Genomic DNA, 12,641 nt, shown 5'->3' on the forward strand with positions numbered 1-12,641 from the left:
TGAAATTGACAAATGAGTGTAGTTATGACATAATGTTAGTTGATACTAGTAAGATTAAAATGAAGCAACTTTAAATTTAGATATTTGTTAGAATTTCCCTAGTAGATGTTTGTTAGAATTTCCCTAGTTTATCAATGTCATCATCAATGATGTGAGTGGCTTTTTTTGCTGAATCAGGTAATAATTTTTGTCTACTGGAAAGATATTTCCTCAGTTATTTTTTGTTCTATTTGCAATGTATGATTCCAAGTCTGACAAACTTTAAAGTTGATGCTCTATTATTTATTTATTTATTTATTTATTTATTTATTTATTTATTTATTTTTTGGTACCAGGGGTCAAACTCAGGATCTTTTGTCTTTGAGGCAGGTGGCAGCACCACTGAGCTAAATCCCCAGCCCAGCGCTTTATTATTATTAACATTTTCTCCTTCATTTTTTGAAGTCTAGACAACATGACCAACAACAAAAAGTAAGACATCAAACCCCAATTTGTAGCATTTGCCATTTTCTATGCCTTAAACAGTACTCTTATGGTTTATATTTGGCCACCAATGTCACATCATTGAATACAGAGCTGAGAAGAGATGAACACAAACACATCTTCTACATTATTTTTAACATGCAGATATGATTGATGTAAATATTATAAGAGCCTAGATAATAGTAAAACAGAAACATAATTCAGATGGGGTGACTCTTTAATACCTTTGTTTTTGATGTAAATTTTCATCATTTAATTTTCAATAATAGCTGTATTTATCAAGTGGCTCTCAGTAGTCCTGTAAATCTGACTCTTGCTGGTATGTACCAGCTCTGGGACACCACTGATTATATCCCTTATCTTCAAACCACTCAAGCTATGTATGTGCTCCTCATAGAGCTGACATCCAGAATAATTTCTGCTTCTCTTAGATGTACACATCACTGTTCTGCTTCAATAAAGTTCAGTGTTTATATCTCCTCTTCTTTCTTTTCTAACACATCATTGCCTACTTTCCTTCTTATTGACTGTTCCTGGGGATTTCTTTCTTTTTTTTTTTTCCTTCATGTTCTTCCCTGAAGAATTCTGATAAGGGAGGTAGAAGATGTGATATTCTTTATAGGAAGTTTATCATTCTTCCTGGGGATTTCTTGAATATACCATAATGCTCACCTTGGGACATTTGCACTTGGCATTTCCCTGTCTAGAATGCCTTTCCCCCCAGATATCTTCATAACTCATTTTCTTACCTTCTTCATGTCTTTGTTCAAATGCCACCTTCTCAGTGAGACCTGTCCTGCCCACCTTATTTATAGCTGCAACCCTGTTTTCCTCTATCTCCCTACTGACCATCCTTCTTCCCTGTGTTATTTTTCTCCATAGCATTGATTACCTTGAATGTATTACATAGTGTAAAATCTTTCCGTATATGTTTTTCTTGCCTTTTTCTTTCCATGGGAATGTAAGCAACACAAAAGCTAGACTTTTTGGGTATATTTTGTTGGATCCTCTATGTATAGAATAATGCTCAGCATAGGTTATATTAAATACATACTCTAAATATATACTGAATAAACAGAAGAATAAATGAATGTTGCTTTAAGTCCTGAAGGCATCAGGTTACTAGTGTCACATTTATTTCCATATATTTAATAAAATATAACATACACCATGTGGTAACATATACCATACAATTCACTAATTTGAAGTGTACTATTCAATGGGTTTTAATGTATTCAGAGTTGTGCAATCATCACTAATATCAAATTTAGAACATTTTCTTTTTTTTTGCTTTCCATTTAATTCAAAAAACAAAATCAAACTTCTTACTATTGCTTTTAAAAAAACCATAGAACTGTTGTGTTCCAAATTTTTTCTTTTTTTAAAAACATTTTCATCATTCCAAAAAGAACCCTCTGCCCATTAGCTGTCACTCCCAGTACCTCCCAGCCCCTCCAGCCCAATCCTTCCAATGGCAACCATAGATTTTCTTCTTGTTTCCTGTAGATCTGCTTATTCTGTACAGTTCATCTAAATGCAATAATATGTGACATTTTGTACCTGGCTTCTTTCACTTGACAAAATATTTTCAAGCTTTGGCAGCATATATCAACACTCCATTTCTTTTTACTGATGAATAATGTTCTATTATACGGACACATCACCTTTTATTTATTCATTCCTTAGTTGAAAGAATTTTGAGTTGTTCTACTTTTTAGCTTGTATGAATAATGTTGATAAGATCTTTCATATACAAGTTTTTGCATGGCTATGTTTTTACCTCTTGGGTATATCTCTAGCAATAGAATTGCTGGGTAACAGGAAAACTATTTAACATTTTTGGGAGAGTGCTAGACCGAGCCTCACTTTCCTCAGTGTTAATGGGAATAAAAATATCTATGTTAAAGTGTTTTATGAGGATTAAGTTATAATTAGGTTGTAAAAGCCTAATACCAAGTACAGAGCAATTAAGTGATGTGTTTTGAATTGAAGGCAAACAAATTGGACAGATAAGGGAAAGAGAAGAGCACATCCAACAGTATCTCTTCTGGGACGGGAGAGAGAGTGAGCTGACCAGGGAAAGGCAGCATGTGAGACTCGCTATGGCTCAGAATCTCCTCTTCTGCCAGCAGGAGCCACTGTAATCCTAGGCCTCAGGTAGCCGTGCCCTGGTCCAGGGCGCCGGAAACTGCATTCTGAGCTGCAGCCTGGCCTTCACTTGATTTCACTGTGCCTGGACTGGAATCAGTAACTACTGCTGTGCTTGGAGATTGTCTCTCAGGCATTGGGCAGTCTTCAGGAATATTTCATTCCGGCTTTCCCAGAGCCTGGAATAATACCACAACCTACTGTGGAGTAAGCCTCTCTGGAATATTCTGGGCTGAGCTACATCCAGAGTCTTTCTCTTGTCCAGGAGGGTGTGCACAGACTCCATCACCAGGGCCGTCTCAACATCCTCTAATTCAACCCTTGCATGCAGGTTTATTTTAATTGTAGCTGTTTCCTGGCCATTTTAATTATACAAATAGGTCCTGAAAACTCTTCTCTTTATAAAAACTTTGCTTCCGTATTATGGCTTCTTTCTCCCATATTATCCATTTCGCTCTCTCTCTAGATCATGCACACTGCAATAATACCATGCTCCAGGGGCTTCAAATTTAAAAATAAAATTCTGCCGTTGACTCTACTGTTCCTTATAGCTACTGTGTCATTTCTCTGCTCCCTCTCAGCCTAACTTATGGAAAGTGTGGTCTGTAGCTCCTGCCTCCTCTGCCCTATCCCTTCTCTCCCTAACTTATATTCTAGGTTCGTCTCTTCCACTTCACTGTGACTGCTCCACAACTCACTGTGACCTTGATGGTCTTCACAGCACGTGCAGCAGCTGACTCCTGTTCTACTGGAACCACACCTTTTCCTGGGAGTCAGTGACATCACATTCTCTAGGATTTTGCCAACACTTAGAGCCACTCTTGCTTGTTTGTGTCTCTTCACATGACCTCTAAAAGGTCGGCCGTTGGAGGACCTGATTCCTACTGTCGTCTCTGTCCAGAGTATCCCCCTACCACTCCAGTCTTCTTATTCTAACTCACAGCTTGAAGACCACTTATACAATAGCGGCCCCACATTGATATCTCCACCCTGGGCTCTCCTTGGAACTCTTGTCTCATATAAACAAGCATCAGGTTGGTGCCTTCAACCTTGTATCTTTCTGCATTTCTTTCCTAAGCCAACTTCTCCTCCAGTCTCCTTCATCCAATAGTCACTCAAGGTAGAACCTATGATTGTGCCACCTTGATTCTTCTTTCTTGTTCCCTTTCTCACCATCCAGTCCTTCACCAACTTCTGTTACTTGTACCTTTAAAACATAGGCCAAGTCTGCTCATCTCTGTTTTTCTCTACCTCTGTGACCCTTGTTCACCTGGATAAATGCAATGGCTTTCTAAATGCTTTCATTCGTGCCCTCTGTAGTGATTTTTCTCCATTGAGCAGCTAGAGCTTAATTTTTAAAAGCTCATCAGGCCATATATTCTCCTCCTTAAAACTATTCCATGGCTTCTTACTTTACCTGGAGGGAAATCTAGAACCCCTAGCTTTGCTTCTCCAGCAAGGATCTAGCTCCTCAGTGACTCCAAACCATTTTCCCATTCCACCGTCTCTGGCCTCACTGGCTGCTTCTGCCTCAGCCTATTCTCTTCTCGCTGCAAAGCTTCACTCATGTGGGTTTCTTATCTCCTCTGGTCACTTGCACTCATCTCTAGCACCTCATTCCACTCATGCTCTCTGCACAGCATTTCCTGCTCTCAGATAATTTCTTGTTTTCTTGCTTGTCTATTGTTATCTCCTTTCCTTGAATGTACATTCCATGGAAACAGATGCTTGTTTTATGTACTACTTTATTCCTAAGGCTGACTATGTGGCTGAGCACATAGTCAGTTCTTTCAGGGTATTAGATTTGATTCTCCCTGACTTACAAGTAATAAATTAGTCTTATACTTTGGAAGCTGGTAGAACACTTGAGACTTCTGGATCAGAAACAAAGGACTTTATAATTCCAATACTCCAGGAGGTTGAGGCAGAAAGATTTCAAGTTCAAGGTGAGCCATGGCAATTTAGTGATTAGTGAGACCCTATTTCAAAATTTAAAAAAATTTTTTTGTACTAGGGATCAAACTCAGGACCTTGCACTTGAGAGGCAGGTGCAGTGCCATTGAGCTACATTCCTGGCTCAAAATAAAAAATTTAAAAAAGGGCTGTGGACTCTTACACAGCAAGCACCACAATCATCAGCACATTTACATCAGGTTTCCCTTGCGTATACCTCACACAAGGCAGGGAACACTGCACACATGGTGAATTTCTGTGCCAGGTGAAGGACACTGAGCTTGGAAAATCCAAAACTTTTACAGTAAGCAGTAAACCAACCTGCCCCATGCTCCCAAGGGAGACATTACCCCATCCCTCAAGTGCTTGCTGAAAACGAACTCTGAGCAGTGGACAGGGAAAAGAGTGGCTGGACCTATATCCTTGATATATCGAGTAAGGTAGAAGCAGGAGCGTCCCATGGAAAGTGTCTCTGCGAGAGGTGTGCAGTAAATGTGTGTTGGACGAATGAGTGAAAAAAATCACTGTCTAGAGGCCAGGTACCAGGTATTGATGCCTGTTGGAGTCCCTAGAAGTTAATGCCTACCTATAGCTCCAAGTGAGCTCAGTGGTAGGGTGCTTGCCTAGCATGCACAAGGACCTGGGCTAAATCTCCAGGCCTCAAAACAAATAAACAAACAAACAAACAAACAAATCAATCCCTGTCTACATGCCTATCTGTCACTCTTGGGTTCCAGACTCCTCATTACTGGCCGCACTAAAAGTCTATCTTCTCTTATAGAATAAGTTAGATACCGTTTTCTGCTGGCTGGCTGGAATCTACCCCCCGCCCCACTCCCACACTTTTGGCTATATCTGCCTCTTCAGACTCTGTCCCCTCCCATCACCACATTGTGCTGTCAAGTGGCCTATGATTGGTCCTGCCACAACACATTGCTCTCAGGTAGTTCCTTTAGAAGTGGCTCACCAATTAAAAGTATTCCAGGTCCTTCTTGCCTCAAACAAGGAATTGGACAAGACAAGCAAAAAACAGTGACACAAGTTTATTTGAAAAGTGAGGGGTAAAGGGGTAAGGGAAAAACTAGCTCCATAGAGTGAACTTGGGCTGAAGAAAGAGAGGAAAGGATAAAACAAAAAGCAAAAATGTACTCTGAGCCTAAAAGACTGGAGCCTCTAAAAGAAGCAGAGTGGGCTACCCTGAGGAGTAATGATATCAGGCTCTTCATGGTGTCTCTTCTATGCCATCCATGTCTTGTGGGAGCCTGTGAAAGTACTGCATGAAAGGTCCTGGGAATTATTTAGTGCTGTCCTGGGATTTTGGAACTGACAGGTCCTGCTTATTCTCCCAGTCAGCTTTTGCCACACCCTACATCCTGCATCAAAACCACCTGTGGATTGTTGACAGTGCCGTTTATTATGGCATTTTCTGGCATCTATTAGATGAGTCAACAAGGATGTGTGCTGCAGCCTTCTCAGTCTCTAGCCCAGAAAGTACTCCATAAAATGGCATTAAATTCACCTTTACCATACTTCAGAGCCCAGTCTTACAAGATTAGAAAGTATGATGACATAATTTAGTGACTTTCTGTCATGATAATGAAATACCTGAGGCAGCTAATTTATATAGAAAAGGTTTGTTTGGGATTCATGGTTCTGGAGGCTGTAGTCTATGGCTGAGTGGCCTTATTGTCTTGGGTTTCCGGTGAGGGCAACACATCATGGCATGAGTGTACAGAAGAGCAAACCACTCACCTCATGAACCAGGAAGCAAAAGAAAGGCAGGAAGAAGAAGAGACTGGGGTCTCATGGTCCCCTTCACTGAGGGGACTTCACTGAGGCATTCCCTCAGTGACTACAGACCTCTATCCAGGCTCTACCTCCTAAAGATCCTCAACACTTCCCAGTAACACTACTTTGGGGATCAAGCTTTTAACATATGGAACTTTGGGGGACACTTCACTCCCAAACTACAGCAAGCTCTCAGAGGATGAAGAACTATGTGAAGGCCAATGAATTTAATTAAACAGTAAGATACACTACTGCCAGATTGTTGGGCCATTTAAACTTGTCTATCTAGAACATGCTTCACCTGTAAGCAAACAATGTGGGAAGTCAAGTTGTACTTAGAAAGTTGTTTGGCAGGCACAGATTTAGACTCCTCAGTATAAGGATCTGATCAGATTGTAGGGAGGTTAAATAGCCTCACTGTTTGAAAGCTTGATGCATCTGTCTCTGTACTAGAAACAAACCTGGGAATTTTAGCCTTATTTTACCCTCAAGACTTTCTAATTATGGGAAGCTGATCTTTGCCTCTTGGATTCTCCTTTTTCAATATTTCCAGGGTGGACAATTCTCTCTTTTTGACCACTACATTTTTTCTTTTCCTGAATTTTACTTACAATTACTTCTATTCTTTCACTGTATAACTGAAGGAATTGAGAACATGCCACTCCCAAAATATGCAGAATTGGTATATTGGTTATTTTAAGCTAAAAACATTAGAGAAGTGGTAGTTGCAAGAAAGACTTTCTGATCTGCCTTTTCTTACCATTAGCAGGGAACAAAAATTCCTTAAGGAGGAGTGTCTTCCCTAAACCTGAACAAAAGAATACTCCTTATCACCAGAGCCTGGGACTTGGTGCAGGAATGGACCTGAATAAATAAACTGACTGAAGTAATTCTTATCTTCTACTGGTTTTATACCCCTAGTGACTCCCCCAGAATTTATTACCCCTAGCCTAGATCCCCTTGACCAATAATTTATTCAAAATTTATCATTCTTTGTCTAAGATTTAGAAAAGTTTTCTGCTTTGGCCATTTCTTTATATCTTCATTCCCTTATGAAGGGCCCATTTATCTTATTTCATTTTCTGTTGCTGTAACAAAATACTAGATTCTGAGTAAAGTTTAAAGAAAAGCAGCTTATTTAGCTCACAGTTCTGGAGATTCAAGAGCTTGATGACAGTATCTACCTAGTTTGGCTGCATCACAAAAAGCAGGGTGGCATTATGGTGGGAGCATGTGCAAGAGGGAGAGATCACATGGTGAGACAGGAAGTGAGAGTGAGTCAGAGGCCAGGCTTGCTCTGCAACTAACTGGGGTTTCATGAGAACCACATAAATCTTTTCTGAAGACAATGCCCTTCAATATCTAATCACTTTTTCTCTAGGTCCCACCTCCTAAAGGTGCCACAACCCCAACACCACCACACAGAGACCAAAGTTTTTGTACATAAACCTTTGGGGGTGGGGACACAATCTAACTGTATCCAAACCGCAGCACCATGTACATGTATTGTAAAATTAATAAAACATGTTAATCTGTCTTGTTTTAATTTGATTCTTCAGCTGAAGCTGTCATCTAAAAACTAAGAGGAGCAGAGATGATTATTAGTCTCCTCTCCACAATTAATATGTGAATATATTTTGTTGTAACAGATACAACCATGTGCCCATGTGACATAAACACATAGATGTTCTCTGTTCCTCTTCTCCAGTAACCCTTTCTGCCCTCTCCTATCTCATATGGGGGAACCATGAAGGCAAATGTATTGGTATATGGAAAGAATAGGACAAGATTTAAAAATGTACCAATGATTATTTCTTGGAGATAAGTTTGTGAGATTTGTTTACTTTTTATATTTTCTGTATTAATTATTTTTATAATAGCATATATATTAACTTTTGTGATGGTTAAGCTTAATTATCAATTTGATTGGTTTGGGAGACACCTGGGGATTAGTAAGGCACAGTTCTGGCTGTGTCCAGGTGGGTCATGGAGGTGTGACCTTGGGTTTGTATCTGGTCTCTGGCTTCTTTCTCTCTGGCATTCCTCTGCTATGTTTCTCTGCCACCATGAACTTAGTGAATTTGCTCCACCACACTATTCTGACATGCTATTCTTTTCTTGGAGCCAGCATATCATAGACCGTATCCTCAGAAACTGTGACCCAATTAATCCTCTTCTTTAATTTGAGGATATTTTGTCCAGAAATAGGAAAACTGACTGATATAGAAAATTGGTACCAGAGAAGTGGGCTCATTGATGTTACTACTTGTGACCATGTGGTTCAGGGACCTTTAGAACTGGTTTGGGGGAGGAGTTTGGAAATTTTTGGAGATTTGGGCTAGAAAAGCCCTGGAGTATTGAAAGCAAAGCTTGATGAGTAATTCTGGTTGGAGCTCAGAAGATCAGAATGCTAATAGTGTGGAAGTAAAGGCCAGGCTTATGAAGTTTCAGTTGGGAAAGAGGGCTCTACTGGAAATTGGACTAGAAACCATACTTATGATGCTCTGGTAAAAAAAAAAAAAGTCTACATTTTGCCCATGTCCTGAGACTTTGCAGGGGATTGAGATTAAAGTCAGTGGACTAAATGATCTGATGGAGAAAATTTCAAGGAAGCCCAGTGTTCAGGCTGTAGCCCATGTACTGTCGGTTGCTTTAGTTAAGTTTGTAGTGAGAATTTGTGTTTTTTTCATAGTTACTAAACTTAATTCAACTGTTATAACCAATTCTGCCTTGTAAAAATAAAAAAGGTTCCTATCAAAATTACATTGTGATGTGAGGATGGGTTTCTTGCTTTGATACAACTCTAGGAAAATGTTGGCACCAAATGCACTTAAAAGTTTTAAGGCTTAATAAAAATACAGAGATCAGTAATTTTTCAATGCATCTTGGAGACTGAGAACAGGATGCATCTTTGATGCAGAAAACATTTTCCTAATCCAAGTGACAACACACTGCTGGGCTTACCTGGGCAGGGCCACTTCTTCTTCTGGCATGGAGTGCACTGCCTGGGTCCTAAGCTTAGAAAGGGATAAGACAAGAAGGACACAGGAGCAAGGCAGGGTGCTCTGCTGCCCAGAGGCCACTGCTGTAAGTTGCATTTCCCCATTTCCACCCAGAAATCCCTGGCAGTGGGTGGAAATAGGAGCCTCCCTTGCACTGGGCTGATAACAGGGGCCAGTATACTAATGTCACAGTTCTTCTTGACAACCCAATTTGGAATTCACAGATCATTTTGTTGAGAAAATGCAGTCACAAATGGTGCTCATTTTTACTATTAGAATACTCCCTCATAAGTTAAACAAGTTAGTGTGTTCCCACTTAAAAAGCTAAGCATCATTTAGCACTCTTAAAAAAAAGGGAAAACACTAATGCCTTAATTTCAAATGACATTATCATAAATGGCTTTGAACCACACCCCATTTGAGTTCTTATGATATCACATGGAATTTGTGTCTCCTGGCTCTAAAATCTGCAAGGCAACTGAAGGGGGAAACTCTTTGGTTGACATGTATAGGCCCCTCAGCATGCCAGGAACAAAATGTAGAGCTTAGTATTTGGTACTACTCAGGCACTTGATCCTACTGCAGGCACTTAAAAACAGCTAGGCCAATGTAAGTGTAACTGCACAGAGCTGTTGCTTTTCCAAGTTTAATAATGATGAGGTTTCTAGTGCCTGGTGTGAGCTTTGTAGGCATTCAGAGCAGTAGCTACACCATCTGACCCTCTCCTGTCATCTTAAAATAAGCAGGGAACTGAGGCTGCAGCCCTTCCAGGATTAATACTGCCTGATAAATTAAGTAACATGACTCTTGCCAGCTCTGTATCTTCACAAGTAAATGACAGTTGTGACTCTGCTGCCAAACTAAACATCATGGTCTAAGGAGCAATGTTTGTGAATATGACCTGGATGTCTGCAAAGCTTTTAAAAAGTGGCTCAAGTAGCTCTTCTTCCTTTTTGGTGTGCCTAAGCAAGCGACTTTTTTTCTGGAAGTTGTCAGAAATGGAGTTCATAGGCATTTATGTGAAGCGGATTCTTTAAAAACAGCTTTTTAAAAAATATTATTAAAGAAATCAACCTAAGAATCCAAGGTTTTCAAGCATATCTTCTTCCCACCAAAAACAGAAACAAAGTGAGACACAGCAAAAGTCTGAATAAGCCCAGTGCTCAAATGTAACCAAGTAGATTTTAAGCCCTGCAGAGGCCAGTAGGCCTCACATGTAGGAAGAGCTGTGGCGTGGCAAGGGAACGGTACATCATCAATGAGGAATAAAAGCCTGGGCTTAAGGCTGATGAGAGGGAAAAAAAGAAAGAAAGAAACAACACAATCAAACCTGGCATGTCAAGGACCACAATTAAGTCCCTGTAGAGAAAGGCAGACAGCTGCATGACAGCTGGCCAGGGAACTAGATGCGGGAACTGGGAAATTCAGAGGATCAGGGCACAAAAACCTTCTGTAGAGCACCAGACTGAAGACAACTGCTCAGTTTTGTTGACTGCTGATGAGGAAGAGCAACCAAGACTGCAGGACAATGCAATGGGTATCAAATGAAAAGGAGACGTTGGGGTTCAACAGTAATCTCAGAAGTAAGAGCCATATTGGTGACAAGTAACTACCATTAGGATCTAAAGGGGGTGCACAGAGACTTCCACCACCTTCTTAGTGTTTCTCTTGTTTTTGGTATGGGGATTGAATTCTGGTCCTTGCACTTGCGAGGCAGGTAGCAGAACCACTGAGCTAAATCCCTGGCTCCTTCTTAGTGTTTCTGCCCATGCTTACTTCCTCTGTCACAAAGAAATAGACAGGTTGTCAGGTTTTCTTTCAAAAGCTTTTAAGATGCTCAGTCAGCAGAACACTGATGCAAGGACAGGGAAAACCTACCAAGCCTCCTGCTACCCTGGATCATCTCCCTGCCCTCATACATCTTAGAGTTCTGCTCCATCAACAACAACAAAGGGGTAGACCCCAAGAGAGTCCCACTGTTTCCCAACAGATGTGTCCCTCAACAGTCAGGAAGGCATGGACTTCCGTGCTGCTCTCAGGAGCACAGGAGAGCTCTGAGCAACCTGCCTCATACACACACAAACCCTCCACCCCATTCTTTTGGGCTAAAGATGTTAACATACGATACCCTATTTTGAGTTTCTGGTCTGGCTATAAGGAGCCTCTCAGTAGAAGGAGATGCTGGATTTGCCTCCAGGTGGGTTCAGGACCTTGTTATAGAGTGAGGCCAAGGCCCCAGTCTGGGCTTATGGTTGTCGACTGTGGGCATGGGCTCCAGCTCCTTGGTGTGGTCCACTTCTCTGGAGCTTCCCTTTGTTACCAGCTCTTCTTGTGATGAGGTGTTTGTTGCAGCTTCTAGGTCTGATTTTGGGTCTTCTCCTTCACGCATGAGTGTGACACTTGGGTTTGTTTGGGTGTGCCAAGGGTAAAGTTGCAGTGACTGAGGAACCAAAAATGTCACTAGTCTTCCCACCGGGTGGGTTCAGACGTTGTCGGGTCTGCACAGGAGTTGATTCATCAAAGATTCCATTTCCTTTCCCTCCTGGGGGATTTGTCCTTGTGGGTATGTTCTGAGGTTCTTTAGTTGGTCCAAAAATATTAGATGCCATCCTATTAGGTCTGTTTGAAGGAAGAGCTTCTTCCAGACTTCCAAAAAGATCGCTAGATTCTCCTCCTGGGGGTTTCATAGCCCTGGAACCTGCCCAGCTGGTCCCACCATCCACAGCCTGGAACATGACAGCCACTGCCCCATGCCACTTCAGCCACCTAGCCCTGTAGTGAGAATTTGGAGCAAAAGCAGAGCATAGGTATTGAAAAACTTAAATTTTGGCCAGAAAGAAACTACATGTAAAGTTAGGGCCAAAGGAGGTGCGATTGGTGAAGAGCTTAATGCCATCAAAAAGAAACCAAACGTAGTAATGCCTCAGTTCACACTGAACAATTCATGAACAATTAAGTCTGCAAACAGAAGCATTCAGCAAAATTTTGGTTCTATTTGTGAACTCCACATCGGGTGAAAAACACAACTGCAGCCAACTTCTCTACATGAACATGAATGTGGCCATCTTCCCCAGAATCATAGAACAAATTATGTTCATGAACCAAGATACCACTGTACTTGGAACTGGCAGAAGAAGAGCAGAATCTTGAGGGCATCTCAGAAATCAGCAAGGCTTCATCCATTGCAAGGTCAAGGGCACAAAAACCTTTCATTTGAGAAGAGAGCACTTGCTCAAGAAGGGCCGGGACCCTTGCTCAAGAAGGGCT

The 12,641-nt window shown here is 41.1% G+C and overlaps 1 pseudogene; it reads right to left on the bottom strand.

Annotated features, from left to right (window-relative positions):
• Window positions 1–11,181: 11,181 nt before the first annotated feature.
• LOC101707871 (jupiter microtubule associated homolog 2 pseudogene) lies at window positions 11,182–12,109 on the bottom strand (annotated as a pseudogene).
• Between the last annotated feature and the right edge of the window lie 532 nt (window positions 12,110–12,641).

The sequence above is a fragment of the Heterocephalus glaber genome, unplaced genomic scaffold, assembly GCF_053883595.1.
Source record: "Heterocephalus glaber isolate CG9 unplaced genomic scaffold, H.glaber_assembly_v1.0 deba00001504, whole genome shotgun sequence".
NCBI lineage: Eukaryota > Metazoa > Chordata > Mammalia > Rodentia > Bathyergidae > Heterocephalus > Heterocephalus glaber.